Raw genomic sequence first — 20,718 nt, 5'->3', positions numbered from 1 at the left:
AGTTTTAATTTTTATCGTTTCAATGTTATACATTTTATTTATCATTCAATGTAACATTTGTTTTTTTCTAAAATTAAAAATATATACAAAAATTATTTTGAGTATGTATATATATATATATATATATATATATATATATATATATATATATATATATACCTTTTTTTCATTTTCAAAAACAATTAAACAAATTCTTCAAAATGCAGCTTAAATATGTACATAGTTATCTAAAAATAACATAAACTATATTAATGAAACAATGAATTCTGACGAAATAAATGAATAATGAAAATGAATAATACTAATATACTAATTTATATCTTGAAAATTACAGACGGTTTCTCCAGAAGGGAACGTATATTCTTCCTCCACATTTAAAAATGAATTAGCTTCATCAATATTGTACAAGTTATCCTCTTCGTTACAACAATTTTTTTGCGCTTAAAAAATAGTAAAGAATGTATATTTAAAAAATGAATGCCTACATATATTTAATGTGCTTATGTCAACTCTTGTTTGACAATAGCATTTTACTAAGAACAATAATACGTACATAAATATATTGAAATAGCATTTCGTATTTCTTCGCCATTATGGCCGCTGCTTTGATCTGCAAGAATTATTATTTCTTCAGGATAGGATCTATTTGCCTCAACTGATTGTAATGCTTTCAACCACTTGTCGTTAACAACATCATTGTGCTCGCTGAGAAAATTATGAAGAGCACAACAAGATAATATGACTGCATTGGCATACTTTAGAGAATTATCTATGCCTTTTCCGATTCGTCGGAAACGTGCCTTAAGGTGGCCAAAGGCATTTTCAACTACTCTGCGTGATTTTGACAATGCGTAATTAAAGCATTTTTGCTCGAGATTTTGTGACAGTTGAAATGGATAAGGTTTCATCAACTTGTCGCTTAATTTGAATGCCGAATCGCCGATCATAAGGGCAGGAACCTCAACGCCCAAATATTTCGATTTACTTCCTTTAAATGACTGCATTCGTTAAGCTGCTGTTTGAGGGAAGAACCTTCAAAGATCTGAGAATCGTTGCAACGTCCTGGACTCCTACAACTAACATAAATGAAACGACATCTAAAATAAAAAAGTATGTAGAAAGCAGTTATAAAAGGATAAAAGTCGGACCGGCCGACTTGATGATACGTTACAATACTGTTGTTATGTTCACCAAATATAATAGGTTTACTTTTTGGCTTAATTCGGCCACTTGTGTCCAATTTCATCCCATTTGATGCACACTAAACCTGAAGTCGGATGAAGACCCATGAGAAGTAGGCGTCTATCTCACGACACAATACCTTGCACCATAGTGGGGCGTAGGATATAAAAAGTAAAGAAAATGTAAAAGTTAGTACTTACCTCGCATCTACCAATGCAAGGAGTACGACTGAGTACCATCCCTTGTAGTTGTAGTAATCTGTAGCGTCTTCCTTGGATGGATGAACCTCAATGTGGCAACCGTCTGCAAACGTTAACATAATAATAATAATAATTTAAATACAACTTTTCAAAACTCACCCAGATCACCTATACATTGCGGAAACCCTAGTATTTCAAATTCTTGACAGAGTACTTCTATCTTTTCTCTTGTTAAGGGGAAATTTTTTAAATAAATTGGAGCAAGAATTCTCCAGACCTCATTACAAAACTGCAAGAGTATTTTACACACTGTACTTTTTCCAACTCCAAACATGTTTGCTATTGTGCGGCACCAGAGTTAGCAGCTTCCTTACATCGCAACTGTCTTTTTCAAACAAGGTGAAAGACGCGAGCCTTCTTCGACTTATAATTAGTTTTTTCACAAATTTCTTTTTCTTCTCCATTGTACACTCCTATGAAAAAATAACTAATATAGGTTATATGAAAAACGCGTTTTTGTTCGCTCACATTTAATTTATCGTTTCCATTGAATTCACACACATTTTTATTAATTAAAAATTCTTCAATTACTTTCGCAACGGACACAATAATTTGTTTATTTTTTGACAAGCGGTTGACAAATATGACACATTTTCGATAAATGCTCTCATTTTTTAGTGATGGGACATATTTTTTCGTTGTTCTGAGAGTGATTTGATTTGAACAATGTAAAAATATGAGTGTTCGCTCAGGAAATTTTGTGTGGAGAATTAAGTAGTTTTTCCGTAGTTTAGGGCCAAACAACGAATAGAGAGCGAATCAAGTGCCGTGGAAACGCCACATAAAATGGTAAAGACTAGACAAAATGCATTCTGAGCAAATGGTTTGTGTCTATACTGTCTGGGTAACAGCTTATGGCAGGACCATGTTAATATAAAAAAATATATTTATAGAAAAAAATGACAAACAAAAGTTTGAAAAATCCAAAAATTGGGTTTCAAAATTCTATTCCATAGACGTTACAAATTAATTGCATATTGCCTAAGCGGTTTAAATCGCATAACATTTCTAACTATGTTGTTACGATATCATAACAACAGAGGTGTTTTCGCAGGGTTGCCATATCTTGACTCTGTCTTGTCCCATATTTATACTTCTATGTCTTTGGTGAAAATACTGGAAATTTTCTGAAGATTCCTTTTGTTTAATTTTATATAAAATTGTATCTAGAAGAAGAAGAAATTTGCTAATTAAATTTGTCTTGAAAAAGTGCTAGGAACAAGATAAAAAGAGAATGATAACAATACCACGAACAATCTCGGCTAGTCTAAATCTGGTCTAAGGGAAATGGAAATGTACAAGAATTGCTCATACTGACATTTTTTTGCAATTTCCTTTGGCAAGAATGTTTAAAAAATAACATTTTTATTGATATTAAACAATAAACCCCCTGGTAAACATTACCATCCACTAATAAACAAGCGTGGTTTTTATAAAAAATACGAAATTCATAAAAAATCTGCAAATGCACACTTAGCCTGTTCCAGAACTGCAAGAATGTAAAACTTTTGACTACGTTAACCGATTTTCCCTTTGTGAAATCGAACAAAATTGTAAAAATCATGGTAGAAGAATACAAATGCATCAAGGCTTGGGAACATTGAAAAATTTTTAATTTCTTTTGAAATATAAGTAGATTTTTATATGTTTTCTTATACGACGTCATTCGGATGTTATTATATAAATTAAAAGATCGTGGTAGTCACAAGTTAATTTGTGCATATTATTCAGTTGTGAACACTTTAGAGGAATACAGGTAGATGCATCAACGCTTAGGAACATTCATGGTAGAAGAATATAGGTAGACACATCGACACAGCTGCTGGGACAAATAACCTCCGAATGTCGTATAAGAAAACATAAAAATCTACTTATATTTGAAAAGACATTTCAATATTTTTTTTATTAAAAATTTCAATTCCAAAATTATTTTGAAAGTTCGTTGTACCAGCAGCTGTGTCGATGTGACTATCATTATTCTGCTATCATGGTTGTGAACATCATTGTTCAAATGTACGTGAGAGCATGATATACACAACTATAAGTTTTATCAGTGACTGTAAAACTGTAATTTAAAACGATAATCGATTTTCTCAAAGACTGCAAAATTTAAACTATAGATACCTATAAAAAACAAAACAAAATTAATCAGCTGTTTGTTTTGCATTTCTAAGCCCCTACAGCAGACCGCTTTCGATCTTTAGAGCTCTAATATAGTCGGTGTTTTTGTTTTGATTTTCACCTTCGTCTCGCATTGTTATTTGTTTGTTACATTGACTGCGGTAGTTTCCCAACAGGAGCTTTGTGATCTGGTTCAGCTCTACCATTCTTGTGGAAGTTATAAAAGTTTATAAAGAAAAAGTTGCGTATTTCTATACGATAAATACGATGAAAATGTATATATGTGGATAAATTCGGATGCGGAAAGGATTTTTGAACGAGCCTATCATCTGACATCAATATTTGAGCAAATGAGCCCAAGTAATTCGTAACAACAATAGACTCATAATCATCAAAACAACACAAAAAGGAATCAATTCCAACGGCACAAAGAAGAACTTGCGCAGAACTTATCACAAATATGAAAGTAATGTGGATCTTAAATTTGAATGGAAGGTTCAGTACGGGCCACCAGTGACATACACACTTGTTACAATCTCCACACAATATGGACTCTATTTTAACAAAACAATGAAAGAAATGCGCAAAATATTACAATACGCGTTGTGAGTAGAAAGTGTGTGTGTGGAAGAAAATCTATCAATTTCCTTAAATTCCACAAGTCACACGGTCCACAGGCACACATCCATATACTCAGGATATGAATCAAAGAGAGAAAGGATACGAATACACTTGTCCAGTATTCAGAACTACGTTGCTCGTCTTTGAAAACGGTCTGCGGTTACGGTTCTGTGGAGTGAAATCATTGTTGTTATTATTTTGATTGAAATTAAAAATTATTAAAAAATATATAAAAAAAAGGATATTCCCAATAAGACAATTTCAAAAAGGACTCGTGGATTTTTCCGTACTACAGTGTAAATAAAAGTAAACTATTGCAAAAGAGATAAGAGAAATACAATTTTGACGGATTTTTAATTACTTTGCATTCGCAAATAAAGTGTTGGACTTTTTGAAGTCGATAAAATAAATCCATCCATTTGGATACGGATATTCTGGTCGTACAGGGTAAGTTTTAGCATACATTTTCCGAAAATTGTTTGAAATATCTATTTGAAAGGAATTTATGAAAATTTTTCATCTTACCTTGGTGAAAAATCGATTTTCCTTCTCCTTTCTTGCACTGTTGCTACGCATTCCACATTCCAATTAGAAAATAGTTTCTCTTCTGCATATTTTTCTCATGTTGTTCGGTGGATTTTGTTCTAGTGGAAGGCATTTTCCGGTATGTCAACCACTCGAATTTCACAGGACACAATCTTTATGAAACTTTTTGTATTTTTTCCACTTGATTCTACAATAAAATAATATTTACTTCTTTTTTGTTATTGGCAAAAGAATTTTTCTGTCATTTGAGTGTGTATGTGTGTCTGTAAATGCTGTATGTTGACATCATAATACAGAGATCAATTCCATTAAGGCATGACTAATATGTTTTAAAAATCAATTTTGTTTATTAATAAAAAAAATTAAGCGTTTAAGAGGTTTTTTGTTCATTTTCTTTATCTAGTGCCCGAAATTGTAAAATGAATATGAAACTTTTGAACCATAAATATAAATCTAGATGTTTTATGCAAAACATTGTTAGATTCAATCTCCAACGAGTGGTTCAATAATTACATTTTGTCAAATTTATTTTAATCTCTAGTTATAAGCAATGCCCTGAAAACATATCAAAATAGTAAAAGGTTTGAAATTGCATAAAATGGAAAAACAACAAAACAATTAGTAATTTCTGTTAATACAGATTATATGAAGATCTCAAAACATAATTATACCCTACACCACAAGGTGGTCAGGGTATTATGTCTTTGCGAATTTGTTTGTAACAGGCAAAAGGAAACGAGATTAACCCACAGTTCCTTTTGATGATCTGCATAGAATCACATTCTGAGTCGATTTATGCATATCCGTCCGTCCGTCTGTCCATGTATTTTTGTAAACAAAGTACAGTTCGCATTTATTGCCCTATCCAGATGAAATTTTGCACAAATCATTTGTTTGGCCCAAGGACGAACCCTATTGAAGATAATCGGTCAAAATTTAGATATAGCTCCCATATATAACTTTGTCCGATTTGCCTTTTATTGTGCACCAAACGTGTAATATTAGTCCGAATAGTATGGAATTTTGCACGTACGATCAGATTGGATCTCAAAATAAGTATGTCAAATTTGATCGTAATCGGTTGAGATATAGCTATAGCTCCCATATATATTGTTCATCCGATTTGTTATTTTTGTCCTCCGCAGCCGTAATATGTACTCTGTAACAACAATATTTGGTGAAATTTATCAAATACAGCTCAGAAATACATTTGCTAAATTTTATCGCGATCGGTTAAGATTTTGATATAGCTCCCATACATAACATAGTCCGATTTACCTTGGATTGTGCACCAAACGTCTAATATTTGCCCAAATGGGATGGAATTTGGCACATACGACCGAGTTGAGTCTAGAAAGTAGTATACCAATTTTGGTGAAGATCGGTTCAGATATAGCTATAGCTCCCATATATATTCTTCATCCGATTTGTTGTGTTTGTTACCCACAGCCGTAATATGCACTCCGTAACAACGATATTCAGGGAAATATATCAAATACAGCTCAGAAATATCTTTGCCAAATTTTATCGAGATCGGTTCCGATTTGGATATAGCTCCCATATATATTTGTATCCGATTTCAAATTAATTGTGCACCAAATGGGCAATACAAGTCCGAATTTAAAAAATACAAATGCTTCGGCATACTTCTTTGAACTTTAAATTATAACTATACTCATAGCGTGTATGATTGAATTCACCCATAAAAACTTTTAATCGTTATGTGGAGCTCTACTAAATTAGCAAAGTGGGGTAGGGTATCATAAAGTCGGCCCCGCCCGACTTTAAGACTCTCTTTACTGGTTATAATTTAAAATACTTTGTAAATATTTATTGACCAACGTTATATTGTAAAGTTTGTGAAACATTTTTAAGCGCTTTTCTTTTTTATAGATTTTACACAGGAAAACTTTTGATAATGAAAGAGGACTAAGGCCTGAAACGTACCAGGCCTTTTTAATGTTATGTTTCAGAACTGCAAAAATGTAAAAGTTTTAACTACAAAAACAGATTTTTATACCCTCCAACATTCTATGGAGGGTATATAAACTTTATCATTTCCTTTGTAACTCCTCGAAATATTTATAATAGACCCTACAAAGTATATATATTCTGGATCAGCGTAAAATTTAAGACGATCTCTCGATCATGTCCGTCTGTCTGCCCGTCAGTCTGTCTTTCTGTATATTGTAATCACGCTATCTTTCGAACGAATTGAGACAGAATGCTAAAACTTTGCATACATGCGTAGTTTACTAGTAGTTCGTAAATGGGCCATGTCGGTCCACGTTTTCGAATAACCCCTATATAACGGTACCTCCCGATATTCGGTATTTTCATGATTTTGGCGACCGCTTTTACGGGAATTATTTCAAATTTCATATTTAAAGTTCGTAATGGATACTACAGTCTACGACAAAAAATTTTGTATGCAGGTCCACGTCTTCGTATAGCTTTTATATAACGGTACCTCTCTATATTCGGTATTTTCATGAATTAAGCGATATTATTTACCAGACTTCGTAATGGATACTACAGCCTATGACAAACATTTTTGTATGCAGGCCCACGTCTTCGTATAGCCCCTATATGACGGTACCTCCCAATACTCGGTATTTTTATGATTTGTGCGACATTATTCAACGGAATTGTAACAAATTTCGTATTTAAAGTTCGTAATGGGTACTACAGCCTATGACAAAAAAATTTCGTAAGCAGGTCCACGTGTCCGTATAGTCTCCATTGCTAATTTATTTTAGAACGAAACTATTTAAAGCTAATTAGTTAGTATAGTCTTGATGAATTTATTATTATATTTAGTATCATTTTAGTAATATAAATCATCCCCCATGGTAGAATCAAAAAGATAAAGTAATTTCAAATAATAATTCCCTGTTGTGGGATTCTGTATTGCATTTTGAGTTACCGACAAACATCTGTAAAATTAAAACGCAAACTTAAAAATGAAAAGTCCAAATTAAAGTTGACAACCCTCTTGCTATCGGTAAGACCTAAAGACTACTTCATTTTTATCGGTAACATGATGAAAAATTTCGTTGATTGCCGAAATTGGAAGCATTTTAATTTTACCGATTTTTGTCGGTAACTTGAAAAATGAGTTAGAGAATCTCACATAAAAAATGTAAACATACAGGGTGAGATGAAAACACTGCAACCAACTTCAGACTGCTGTCATTTCTAAGCCACTCGTCCGACAGCTGTTAAAATCATTCCAGTGACGGTTCATTATATTGTTTATGAGCGTACAAAAGCATTTTGGTGAGAATTTTCCAGCAAAAAGTTATTCGTGATGGAATTCAAGCGTGAATCCGTTATATTTGGATGGAAAACCACAAGTGGCTATCGCTAGAGCATTTAAATGTGCATTCAGCATTTAAATGTGAATAAATCTTTTGTGTCTCAGACCATCGCTCGTTACCGTGATACTGGTAGCGTAGCCTGTCGACAAAGAGGTGGACGGAAGAAAACAGGAACATCAGCAGAAATGGTTCGAAAAGTAAAGAAGCGACTTGATCGAAACCCGCGTCGCAGTAGCCGAAAAATGGCTCGTGAGCTGAACATATCGCAATATTCCATTCGGCAGTTATTGAAAAATGAGCTCGGAGTAAAAGTGCAAGAACTTACACCGCAACAGAAAGAAAATAGACTCAAAAGACTCAAAGGTAAACTGCCGATATGGCTTACTCCGATGAGAAAACATTCGTTGTCCAGCAGTTTTTAATTTTTTTTTTTTAAATTTTATTGAGTGGAAGGAAAAAAGTCGGAATGCACGAATTATGGCCTTAAAACGGCCAATGAAACCGTCACACGCTGCCCGAATGTTTCTCTGCGGTATTTTGGCCCATTCCCGGCTTTCCAAAATACTCCAGACACAATAGTCCAACGGATTGGTATCCGGAGATTTTGGTGGCCATTGTGCCCTGGAAATGAAGCGACGAACCTCATTTTGTAACCACTCTTCTCTCTTCTTTACTTTCTCGAACCATAAAGAAATCACACTATCTTGCTTCAATTCAATCACGAATAACTTTTTTTCTGAATAATTTTTACCCAAATGCTTTTGTACTCTTGTAAACAATATAATGAGCTGTCACTGGAATAATTTTACAGCTGTCGGACGAGTGGCTTAGAAATGACAGCAGTCTGAAGTTGTTTGCAGTTTTTTCATCTCACCCTGTATGTCATTAAAAATAGGACCTGACGTCATGATCATACAATCATCTGCACACTTTACGATCTATATGACGTCTTGAGAGCAAGGAATCCAGGAAAGGTAGAGATTAAACAGTTTAGAAGATATCACCCTACCCTGTTTCACTCTACGGGTTTTGGACTTCTGGTTTCGGAATTCCACGTATGACTGACGTCCACACATTTAGTTGATTTACTGATTCTGGGATCAGAACGGTTGGAACGATTTATTTCGTCTATTTGACCAGCAGATATATAGTGAGCTGCAGCTTTCATGATATCTCGAAAAATCCTTTCTGCTATCCGAACATCACAAGGGTTGGTAAGTTATCTGAATCGAAGGTTGATGAACCGTTTGAACTCTCAAAGAAAAGTACGACGTTCAGAGTTTATGAAATCGTTCGAAATCTTCATGGAGACGATTACCGAGAGATGATCTGATCCAAGCAAAATGACGTGTTGCCAAATAACGTCATTTACAAGACCGGGTGACACTAGGGTTACGTCTGGAAAACTGCGACACTTTCCCCATTGACTGCAATTCCCATTGTATTTATGGGTTATTAGAGATTTCTTCAACCGAGGTAGTCCAGTATTGAACATAATGGTGTAACAGGAACGCCAATCCTGCACTTGCACTTCTGGGGCGATCCTTCCTCATTACGTTGTAACCATAGCAACATTGTAGGCTGCAATTTTCATTGAGATTGGTTTCCTGCATCGCTGCGATCAAGATAGTCTTTCGATTTATAAATTCCACTATATCATCGATTAGCTTCGGAATCCGTTGCAACTAAATTGCAAGAACTGTGCAGAATCTAGAGTTGAAACTATGTTGATGTTCCAGTAGACTGTGGTGGAGTTCCGTACTCCGACGACGATTTAAATGATGACTTAGTTGAGAACGACGTGGACTCGCTGGTGTCAACGTTGCTGCAGCACATCCCAACATAATCCCTTTCGTTGTAGTCACTCCACAGACTCAATTCGGACAATTTCCAAAAGTTCACCTATTCTCTGCATCCATAGCATCGCACCGAAACAGATTCTTCAAACCAAAAGAATCCAGATCACGCTGTTGTTTGTTTTTGCTGTTGTTGTTGTGCGTACTAAAATATACCAAAAGAAAGAGCAATAAATTTAAATAAAACAAATAATAAAAATAATCCTTCCCTAAACGATAATGAAATCAAATATGTACTTCCAACAACAACAATAACAACAGTGGAACACACTCTCACTTACATACACATGAGAGCAAATATGTAAGTATGTTTGCACACATGGACCCTTGGCAGCGAGTAAAATATCATGGTACTCTACACTATATATAAAGCGTATAAAATATCCTATTGCCAAGACAGTCAGCTAGTTTCCCATGCACATTATAGAGCTTTCTCTAACCCCCACACACACACACATGCAAGATGAAGTCAAACACCCATACGGCTCTTCAATACTTATAGAGTGGAATAACAAGTATTTTTTCTTGTTTTTCATTCAAAGTTCCTTAAATGAAATGAAAAATCATATAATCATCCAACTGCCACTGGAAGGAAGGAGCAGCAAAAATAGTTTTACATTCGTCCGTCCATTCGTCCCGTCACCCGTTTACCCCCCCCCCACACACACACACACGCCATAGCTACCGTGTCCTTATGTCTAATATTCCCCCTCGCATAGTAGAAATGATTGCTCTATATGTGTTTGGTGGTGTTGTTGTGGTACATTCGTGCTCCAACCGAAAGTGCGTGCTGGTTGCGAATGAGTCATCCTGCACAATTTAAAAGCAACAATAGCAACAGCAATAACAAGCGAACATATACAACAAACACTTTGTATTTGGATACCCAAGTATTCTTCAATATCCAAACATCCCGACCATCCATTCATTCATTCATGGAGAGTGAATAACCCTCCCTATGGAAAAGCAAAAAAAGAACAGAAAAAAACACAGACTAACGTCATTTTTTATTACCATAACAGTATTGAGTTTTATCAAATTAAGCGAGGGATGTATGCTAAGAATGGTAGGGATTTTTCGAGGATGTGGAAAACGCCGACTTTAGGGGATGGAACCACAGATTCGTAAGTGAACTGATATATATTTCTTTTTTGTATTATAGCCATAAGAGATATGGTGAGGCAGAAAATTCTGCATAGGAAAGAAACTTATTTGACAAAATTTTTATACCCTCCACCTTGGAAGGGGGGGAGGGGGGGGGTTGGTAATCATTGTATGTATGGGTCCACGTTTTGGTATAACCCCCATATAACGGTACCTCCCGATATTCGGTATTTTGATTATTTTGCCACATTTTTTCACGGATTTGTCTAAAAAATCGTATTTGTTGGTCATAATGGGTTCTAGGTCCGGTGGAGAAACATTGTATGTATAGGTCCACGTTTTTGTATAGCCCCATATAGCGGTACTTTCAGATATTCGGTATTTTGATGATTTTTGGCACATTTTCCCATGAATATATCTAAAAAATGCTTCCTTTACCCTAAAGTGGAGGGTGTTAAAAGTTCGGCCCAGCCTTAATGTTTTTAACTTTTTAATTTGAGGCTTCTTCCTTCACTTTTTATACCTTCTGTCCTACGGCTGCAAAGGGTACACATCATAATAAATAGTATCATCTGCTGACAGATGTATACCACCAGTCTTTCGTTATGATTATTCAAACTGTTGACGCCTTATGGAGGAAGTTCTGAAGAGGTGGGCCAATATTGTAAATTTCACATCTGATCTAAGTCTGATATAATTTTTAAAATATTAGGTTTTGTCACGTTTGAAAAGAATCGGATGTTCATTTCACCTTTTATGCACGTCACGGTTATTCAAAATTTTAACCAGTTGTGGGAGAGGTACCAGAAGGAGTGATCCATTCTATCCGTTCTTGATGCCAATTCTTGTGATGGGAAAAGGATTGGGATGCGTAAAATGTTATTTTTCGCACCTGACCTAGTACTGATAAAATATTAGGACTTGGAAAGTTTGAAGGAAATCGAATGATCCTTTCTTGTTCCATGAGGTAAATTATTTTCTGTGAAAGTTTTGATCTTTTGTGGGGGAGGTATCAGGAGGAGTGGACCGATATTACCCATTTCGGAATAATATTGTGATGGGTCAAGTTTGGACCGACAGATGGACGAACAGACATAGCTTGATCGCTGAAAAAACATTTTTCGAGTTATGCCAATTTTTGAGTAAATAAAACTGTAAATAAAACTGTAATGAAATCATGTGATAATGCTGAAGTACGGGAAGAACCTTCGTCTCTACATATAGATGATCCGCTGATGTCATTAGGAGGCACCTTGATCGCCGATCTCCGGAGGACCTTGTACCTAGTTTTGATTTTAAAGCAGATAGCTGTGGTTTCCTAACGAAGTTGACCACTAGTGTCGGATTTATGTGTCCTTCGAGCTGGACGTTCAGCTGCTTTCTCATCCCCGCAGTCCATGTGGAAAAGAATGTGAATGTTGATTTAGTGGCGAGTATTTCAATATTCCTCGCGCTTCTAAGAGAATAAATACTTCCAATATTGAGATCGACGAAAATATTTTCCAAAGTCTCCAAAAGATCAAGATGTAAAAATCGGTCAGTTACTTTTGAATGAATGATCTTTACAATGTAATTTCTTTTTGACCCCAGAATTTCAATATTTGTTAAGAACTCGATATAGGTTTGTATTCTGAGTCCAAAAAATGTAGCGTGCAGGACTGCTCATAGCGCTTAAATTAAACATTTTTATAAGACTTACAGTCTCGTCAAACTCGAATACTATCTTCCAGTAAACCAAGAAAAGTCACTTGATTAATATTCCCCAGTCGCCAATGTTAATGAGGGTGAGGTATCTAATTTCACTCTGTCTCAGTCTTGAGGACACTCGATTTATCCTAAGCATTTAATACAGTAAAGACATCACGGTGCTAGAAACACCGAAAAACTTTTAATCCTCTACCTTTCTGTAATTCATTGGCACAGTTTGCCACATGGACTGTGCAAATTAAAATGACGCAAAATATGCATATCGGCAAGGAAAATATGCGGAATAACTTAAGTTGAATCATGTTTAAGTACGAACAAGATTCTCAAGTTGCTAGTCGGCATAATTTGGGTAGCTTGAACACTTATGATGCGGTTGGTTGGTCTGTGATAAGATTGTATACGAATCCTACGCAATGGAGAAGAGTTTAGACTTGTCAGAATGGCTCTTTGAGTACTTCAACAGCGTTTTCCCCATGGCACCCATGTACCAGTTACATGAAGAGACTGTGATTTTTTGGGGTATTAGTGGTTTGATAATCTAGATTCGTATTACCTCAAATCGGGTTAATTAGGAGTGCAGTCCTCAGACTTAAATGTATTGTATCATCATTATTTTTTGAAGAATTGTTTTGTTGTATTTCTTAAATTTCCATACGCTTTTCTTAGAAGCTTCATAAAAACTTTTGCCTGCCTTCCACAGGCAATTACAACAAATGGCATGTGTTTGAAAGTGTTTGTTTGGCCATACACAGTTGTATCCTTCACGCAAGTACACACATATATCCGTACATACTTATTTGGGGAGGAATGGGGTCTGGCTGGCAGTGCGGCAGGCAAACCTAAACAACAACTATTTTTGCCTACCCATGATGGTATCCAAACTAAAATCCTGTCGCCACTTGTCCTGACAACACGGTCTTCGGAATTCAACGAGCAACCGACTCTGACTGTGTCCCCTTACATTTGTAAAGCTTATGTTAAATTTGTTGGGGCTTCTCATACATTTATGTTCGTCAAAGCCAACTGGCAAGATATTATGGAGACCCTTTGAAATTGAGAGCGAGAGTGACATTTAAAGAGAAAAAGAGCGAAAATATGGGGGATACAAAGAGACAAGGATAGCGTTTGTCTCTTAAACACCTAAACAACTGCTCCAAGTACACACACAATGGGAGCAAAAGGCAGAGGCTTCGATGAGTGTGACAAGAATTGACAATTGGCAAAGAATGGAATGTGATATAGCAAGCAGTCAAGTAGAAATACATACACACACACACTCTCTCTGCCCCAAAACGGAAGGGGAAACACCGACTGATGTTGATGATTCATACTTGCTTCTGCTGCTTTGCCTTAGTTCTTGCTTTCGTTCTTTGTCGATTCTTCTTCTGCTTCATGGCATGGCATAAAAGAAAAAATCTGCCCCTAAAACATTGACAATAGCCCGAAATGATGGCCTATAAGGACTGCTTTGGTAGCTGAAATACTTCCAAATATGCATGCTTGGTTTATAGGCATTCAGTATTAGGAAGAAAAACAAAATTGTTCGATTGATGGTACGGTAGGCGTATTTAAAATTGTTATGGCTAACTTTGAACTGTCAATTTAACAACAAAAATATATAAATTTTAAAGCCTATTAAAGCTTTTAGATGAAGAGTATTATATGTGATATTTGTGCAATGAAGTATTCTGCACTTCGATGCTCTGACACCATTCAATTTAATAGGGGATTTTAAAATGGTTTTTTTCGGAGTTTTGAGGAACGGGTAGGTTTTTTCGCGAACTTGAAATTTTGAAGTCTGACTTGATACGTTTTTCGGCGAGTCATAGATACATATGATCATCAAAGAACAGAGAACTTTTTTATTGATGTTGCAAAATATAAACTTGTATAATAATTGCATTATCAAAATAGTTAATCTCTCTAAGGAATATTAGGTCTATTCGTGATAATGACTAGAGGCAATCAGCTCTGGCAGAGCAAATTGACTGTTCAGCCACTTTCATAGTGTCCCTTCTCGAAGCAATATCAATAAAATAAATTAAATATGTATTTAGCGTCCAAAGATCTACCAATCGCTATTCTGATTTTTGGAGACATTTTCTGGAGCAGTTTTGGGGAGTTAGTTACCAAGCGCAGTATTGTGTGCGGGTCTGAGTCACTTGACACTGCGCACATTCTAATAAATTTTATATCAAATTAAGACCACCATTCTGAACGCAATTAGGTCAAATTTAACCTGTTTAGACAAAGCCCACGTTCTTGTGTTCTAATCAGCGTTCGAAAATAAACATTATGGTACAGTACCATAGTGTTCTGTACCGTACCGAGGTGGTGTGGTACACTACGATAGTGTACCGTACCGGAACACAACCCTTAAAAAATATTTTAGTGATACTGTACCGGAGCACAACGATAATCGTACTGTACCGCAGTCGGAGCACTAAAAAACGTAGTGTTCCGCAGTCGGAGCACTACAAAATCGTAGTGTACATTAAAAAAATATGGTGGAACATTAAAAAAATAATGTACCGGTAGTGTACCACATGAGTGTTCTTTACGATTTGGGGAAAAATTGAATGTTTGATGTTTTTGATAATGCAAAATTAAATAATACAATTCAATATTATAGAAATAAATGCTGGATTTAGTTTTTTGCGTTGATTGAAGAAAGAGTGATACTAACATTGAATTTTGTGTAATTAAGCAAAGTCGGATTATCTTTAATTTCTTTTATTATAATCATTTTATTAATTTACAATGCCATATACTAAAAAATCAAACATTTAATATTATTTTCCCAAGTCATAATGTGGTGCATGTGGTACAGAACGATTTTTTAGTGCTCCGTTTGCGGAACACTACGTTTTTTAGTGCTCTGACTCCGGAACACTACGATTTTTTAGTGCTCCGACTACGGAACACTACGATTTTTTAGTGCTCCGACTGCGGAACACTACGATTTTTTAGTGCTCCGACTGCGGTACAGTACGATTATCGTTGTGTTCCGGTACAGTATCACTAAAATATTTTTTAGTGGTAGTGTACGGGTACACTACCGCTAAAATTTTTTTAGTGATACTGTACCGGTACAGTACGCTATGTTAGTGTACTGTTTATTTTCGAACGCTGGTTCTAATGCATAGGTGTGGATGGCGTTCATAATGTAAAGACTGATATCATAGGTGACTGAATCATTATGAATACCAGAGACTCACTCTTACATCGTAGGTCCTCTCTAACACACCTTGGCGGTAGAATTTTGCCCACCAGAAATGGTTTTGGATGGCTACTGCGAAATTACCCAAGCAGGTAATGCAACGAAAACACGTTGTTATGTTAACGCAAGAAAATAATCTTCTTCTGCTCATGTAAATTGTTCAATGGAGTCATGAGCAACAACCCTATTGCAGTTCTCAGGACGGCATTCCTGGAGGTCTGAATACTTCTCCATTGTGTTGAACTAGTGTTCGACATATTGCTTTATAAGAGGTCAACAAGGTATCCTTGTCAGCGCCGGCTAGCTCCTCTAGGTAGGGGTAGTTTGTGGTCGGGACTAGGAGACATGACCTTAGTCAAGATTAATAGCCTTGGGGTCGAATACACTTTTTATACCCTAGACCACATAGTGTCTTTGTGCATTTGTTTGTAACAAGGAGAAGGAAACCAGCTAGGCCCATAGTTACTTTTGAGGATTTTCATAGAATCACTTTCTGAGCTGATTTATGCATGTCCGTCCGTCTGTCCATGTATTTTTGTGAACAAAATGAAGGTCGCATTTATTATCGGATTGAGATGAAATTTTCTAAACAATATTTGTTTTGGCCCCAGGACGGACCCAACTTATTGAGCAAAAAAATAACTCTGTCAAATTTTATCGAAATCGGTTTAGATTTGGATATAGCTCCAATATATATAATTATCCGATTTTTTGTACCCCAAACAGCTAATATAAGCCCAAATGGGCTGAATTATGGCACAACCAACTGAATTCATCCTTGAAACAAGTACTTCAAATTTGGTGAAAATCGGTTCAGATCCGAGTTGATGTTTACGTCCCTCACATGCGTAATATGCACTCCATAACAATGATATTTGACACCGGCCATCAGATACTGCTCGAAAATACCTTTGCCAAATTTTATCGAGATCGGTTCAGATTTGTATATGCCTTTGATATACATCTTTGTCCGATTTTACGGTTATTGTTCACAATATATGTAATATCAGCCTAAATTGCTATTGCTCTAACAAATATTTTTAAATATAGTCTTTATCAAGGTCATACCATGACCTATACAGAAACCGGTTACCGGTTATTTGACCTGAAAATTCGGCTACAAAATCAGGATTTTATCCACAAAACTGATATGTTCAAAATAGGTATCATTATGGAAATACTTATCCAACAGGTACTCATATAATGGGGTTGTTTGAACCTGTTCCGGAGCAATACAAAAACATTTTTATTTTTGTACTGGAACTTTTTGAAAACCCCCTAAAAATCCATTACATATCTACATGCTACATTATAGCCTACACTCTTTCCATTCCAAAATGGTGCCAAATGTGCTTATATCTCTTGTATGTATTTAATCTTTATTCGACCTGTCCTTCTGCCATATCTTCTCATACCTTCCAATAGTCAACATTTTGTACAAAATTTCGCACATATCAATTTCTCGGCATAACTTGGACCAATTTTAAAAGAAGATTGTATGTGTTTTTGACATCCCACCAAAAAGGATAAAATTTTATACAAGAGGAAGGATGTCTCTGATCTGGTGCAAATTTTGAAGATCGTAATATCTTTAAGTTTGGGTGAAGTTTGGGAAAGGGCTATAGGGGATCACTTCTTTAGTAGAAAATTTACGAAGAACCATAAATCGCCCGCAAATAATCAACCTTTCGAGAACTTTTGAAATTACTTCTCAATGTTGCAAGAGTAGAAGTATAAGAGATTATACGCCGTTTTACTTATAATTCAAAAAAGCAATTTATGCTATTCATGATATTTCAATTGTACATTCCATTTGAAATTTATTTTGGTATAATTTCATTTGAAGATTTCCACACCTCATTATACGCTCCACCATAGTATGGATGTTATATTAAATTTCTCATTGCGTTTGTAACACCTCGAAATATACATTTTAGGCCCCACAAAGTCTATATATTCTTGATCAGCATTAAACTCTATGTCAGTTTAGCGATGTTCGTCCGCTTGTCTGTCCGTCTATGGAAATAACTCTAGCTTCCCAACGTTTGAAGTAGGTTGATAAAATTTTACTTAGATGTGTTTTAGTATTGAATTCATGACTTTTGGTACTGAAAATGGGATGTATAGGTCCACGTTTAAAAGTACCTACAAATTTAAGATTTTTTGGGTGTTTTAGTCACAATTTCATACCGAATTTGCTGTAAATTGGTAAATTGTGTTTCCAGTATGTAGGAAACGCCTGGCATAGATCCTATATAACTGTATCGGTACTTTGACGAATTTTGCCAGAATTGTTTCAAATTCGCAATTTGGAGCTCGCAGTGAATACTGCTTACTATGACAGAAAGTTGCCCAAAAATCATACGTATTTTGATGATTTTATTTTAATGTTTGGAATTCGTAGTAGGCACTTCATTCTCAGAAAGATAATTGGCTGTAGAGGTCCACGTTTTCGTATAGCTCCATTTAACTGTAATATCCGATATTCAAAATTTTCAAAACTATGACAGCATCTTCCAACGTTTTTTTTTTTTTTAATTTTGAAAATTCTTACCAAATGGTAGATGTATTAAAGTGCGGTCCGGCCGAACATAGCTACTTTTTTTAATTATTTAAATTAAATTATTATTTAAATTAAATTTAAATTATTTCATTTGAAACATTAAATTTGAACATTTTAACAAAGATTTTTTTTCGAAATTAAAATAAATCGCACATATTATTGTTCAAATCAACTTAACTCGTAATACAATCAAGAAAAGTATCGAAATATACAAAAAATCAAATTTTGAATAAAAATTATAATTGAATTTTAAATGTAGTTGAAATACAAAATATTTCGAATTATAACAAATCAAATTCGAGTTTCAAGTGAAAATCTAAAATGTCAAGTAAAATATTTCGAAATACAAAAGAACATGGTGTAGATTGAGGCCGGCCAAAAACTACAAATTAGAACTTGTTTTAAATCTACTGTCAACATTACATGTTAAATCCCTATAATTTTCCTGTCTAAGTAAAATCCCATATCTTTATAATTGAAAAAAAAAGCAACTATTAATTCTGCAATTACAATCAACCAGCGAAGGATGATTGTTAACAAAAACCAAACGAATCAAATGTTCGGTTCAGTAATCTTTGGTATTATCTAAAAAAACAGAAACAAAACAAAAACAACAATAACTGAAATGGTCATCGCCAGGATCGTAGGGAGTCGCGCCTCCTATTTGTTTTTTCTCTCTCCATGCCGTGAGTCATTCATTTATTTGGCTAGAATTGTTGGCAACCAGAAAGCGTTTGTTCGGTGCCGCCAATGCATTGCTTGCTTCCATTACATTTTTTATTACCGTCTCGTCTGGAATTGTCCACATCCGCGTCAACATGTCGTGACTTTGATGACGGAACTTTACACCGAGTTATGCCGTTATTTTTAAGTTTTAAAGCCATGAAAAACCGTTACTCAGTAACTCGTCATCTACGTCGACTACGCTCCTGTATCCTTCGGCTTCTATTACGACTGAGCCATTATCATTTGTTTTGTGGCGGAGGACTCTCTCGTGTGTGTGTGTGCGTGTGTTCGTTTGTACACAGTTTGTTATTAGTCGGGTTTCACGTTTGGTGCCAAGAAGTCGGATACCAAAACATAGAAAAAAAGTTCAATCTCCTCCCTTCTCATTCGTTCGTTGACTGCTGTTTTAGTTATTATTTTTTTTGTCGTCATCATAGCTGGCTTTTGTTGCTGTTGCTATATTTTATTTCTACATCCTTCTAGGATTATGTGGTGCGAAGCAGTCGATGATATTCAAAAGGCTTTAAGTCGTATTTTTAGTCTACAGGTGAACGGTGTAAAGGAAACGATTAAATATTGTAAGTATGGAGGGCGGAATCTGAAGTCAAAGCGAAGGCTTAAGGGATTAGAACATATTGTTATACCCTAGATCTCTTTGGACGAAATTAATTTAAGGATATTTGAATATGATCAAGCCATGTTCTTATGCCTCTTAGTCAGATTGTATGTGTGGCCAGCTGACTATCGGTCCATACTCGGTGCATCAGAGAATTTTTCTAAACTAAGATCAAGTTTGAAAATGAGCAATATCAATATCCATCTGGCCATGTCCGTCCATGGGCCATATGAGTTCACTCCTTCTGGTTTAATATATAATATATAATGGTACTTTTTTTGGTATTTGGGTATGTGATAGAGTTGGAAATTTAAAATTTGGCATTAAGATCACCTTTTATGTGGTTTGGTTGATACGTGGTGGGGGATTTAGGAAAACGGAAACTACATTTGGCACAATTTGAAAAATAGTGCTTGAAATCTAAAATTTGGTGCTAGGGTCACTGCTTATGTGTAGCAAGAACATACGGAGCTGACTTCGGAAATTTGTACCATAATTGTACGAAAAATTCTGAATGCTACTATATTTCGTATTGGGTGAAGGGATAGAGATAAAATTCTGAAATTTGATATTTAGATTACCGATGGTATTTGTGTTTGAGATTTGGTGGTGGCTTGGAAATGCTTGTTCCAGACGGTTTAGATTTGAAGATGGGGTTGGAAATGTGTATTATAATTGTACGAAAAGTACTAATTAGTACTAAATTTGGTATTGGGTAAAGAAATAGGGGGAGATAAAAAAACTGCAACCAACTTCAGACTGCTGTCATTTCTAAGCCACTCGTCCGACAGCTGTTAAAATTATTCCAGTGACAGCTCATTATATTGTTTACAAGCGTACGAAAGCTTTTTGGTGAGAATTTTAAAGAAAAAATGT

At 35.3% G+C, this 20,718-nt stretch overlaps 1 protein-coding gene across 2 annotated transcripts in view; it reads left to right on the top strand.

Annotated features, from left to right (window-relative positions):
• Positions 1-3,723: 3,723 nt before the first annotated feature.
• LOC101887672 (kinesin-like protein unc-104) overlaps positions 3,724-20,718 on the top strand; it is an 89,479-nt gene continuing 72,484 nt past the window's right edge. For both annotated transcript variants that reach the window (XM_059124949.1, XM_059124950.1), the window contains exon 1: positions 3,724-4,631. The gene's annotated coding sequence lies outside the window, so the exon portion shown is untranslated. The remainder of the gene's footprint in view (positions 4,632-20,718) is intronic.

The sequence above is a fragment of the Musca domestica genome, unplaced genomic scaffold, assembly GCF_030504385.1.
Source record: "Musca domestica strain aabys unplaced genomic scaffold, Musca_domestica.polishedcontigs.V.1.1 31, whole genome shotgun sequence".
In the NCBI taxonomy this organism is placed as follows: domain Eukaryota; kingdom Metazoa; phylum Arthropoda; class Insecta; order Diptera; family Muscidae; genus Musca; species Musca domestica.
This window is presented reverse-complemented; position numbering and strand designations above follow the sequence as displayed.